This window comes from Micromesistius poutassou, assembly GCF_964030765.1.
Source record: "Micromesistius poutassou genome assembly, chromosome: 13".
Taxonomy (NCBI): Eukaryota; Metazoa; Chordata; class Actinopteri; order Gadiformes; family Gadidae; genus Micromesistius; species Micromesistius poutassou.
Genome location: NC_140283.1, coordinates 11,248,508 through 11,250,150, shown reverse-complemented (window position 1 = coordinate 11,250,150; position 1,643 = coordinate 11,248,508). Strand labels below are relative to the sequence as shown.

The following is a 1,643-nucleotide window of genomic DNA, read 5'->3' as shown; positions in this document are numbered from 1 at the left end:
GTTTTGTTTGGTTTCCTAGCTTTGCCGTCCCCATAATGTGAGTGTATGCCAGTTAATAGACGCCGCTCATTCATTTGGTTTGAAAGACACATTAGACAATATACAATACAGTATTAATACAATAATACACTTTAGAAGTGAGATTGCAATGGATTTGAGGGAACAAGATTTTCTGACGCTTAATTCAAACATTGACAACCCTTGGTAGCATAATTAGAAGTTAATTATGGATTTCCATTATTCCTCACACGAATGAACCATTTCTGATTCTGATACACGCTGGGATGGTTGCAGACACGTACGAGACGTAGCATAGGAGCTAATGAGGCGGCTGATCCTTTGAACACTGACGAGGTCATGTACGTGCAGAATTAAAACAAGGCGTATTCGTGATCGGAATAACAGTAGGCAGTACATTATGGCTACGACACAGATAATGAGGTAAAGAAAGCATACTGATGAATGAACGTTTCATTAGTCAGGGAGACAGATGGGGGTGATAAGGGTGGTGGTGGTGGTGGTGGTGGGGGAGAGACTTGTTCGCCAGGAGTGTTTCGGTCAACCCCCTGACATCCAAGGTCTAGTCTCTCTGACAAGGCAGGACATGCCCTGTCCTGTGAACGAAAACTAAATAGCTTCCAGCCCTGCTTCCCCTTTCGCTTCCCCTTCCCCTTTTTTTTTGCATGTGTGTGTGTGTGTGTGTGTGTGTGTGTGTGTCTGTGTCTGTGTCCGTGTCTGTGTGTCTGTGTTTTTTGTCCACTTTATCAGTAGACAAATAATGAAGTCGACAGTGCATCATCCGAACATGTTGGACTGGCAGTTATCCAAGCCAGCGGTTTTCTTTTCCCTCTAACTTTGCTGACAACCTCTTTGTCGGACTGGTCTGTGTCTCCCTCCCCGCTCCCCCTCTTCTTCAACTTTAATTGACTCTCTCTCTCTCTCTCTCTTTCTCTCTCTCTTTGTCTCTTGCTCTAATTCTCCCTCTCTAACTCTCTCTCTCACTGTCTCCACTCTGTCTAACTCTCTCTCTATCTCTCTCTCTCTCTCTCTCTCTCTCTCTCTCTCTCTCTCTCTCTCTCTCTCTCTCTTGCTCTGTCTTCGCTCTCTCTCTCTCTCCCTCTCCCACCTCTCACTTTTCCTCTGTTGCTCCAATTTGTATTAGCTGAAAGTTGGATTACAAATCCTGCGTCAACCGACTTCACTTTGGCTTGAGGCTCGGTCCACAAAGCACAAACACAAACTTCTACGTTGTGTTTACGCCAATCTGTGCCAACGCAACGTCTTCGCCATTCTCTATTTCCATTGAGTGGATTTGACAATGTTCAGGACTGCCACTCTCCACTACAGAGTACATACACACTCAGACACACACACACACACACACACACACACACACACACACACACAGAGACACACACACACACACACACACACACACACACACACACACACATACACACACACACACACACCCACACACATACACCACAGATAGACAAATAAACCTTCAACCTCACACACACACACACACACACCACAGATAGACAAATAAACCTTCAACCTCACTCTCACACACACATACACACACACACACACACACACACACACACACACACACACACACACACCGCTGTTTGACAAAC

The 1,643-nt window shown here is 45.5% G+C and overlaps 1 protein-coding gene across 1 annotated transcript in view; it reads left to right on the top strand.

Moving 5' to 3' along the window:
* The window catches only part of spon1b (spondin 1b), a 50,218-nt gene that overhangs the window by 42,995 nt on the left and 5,580 nt on the right, over window positions 1-1,643 (top strand).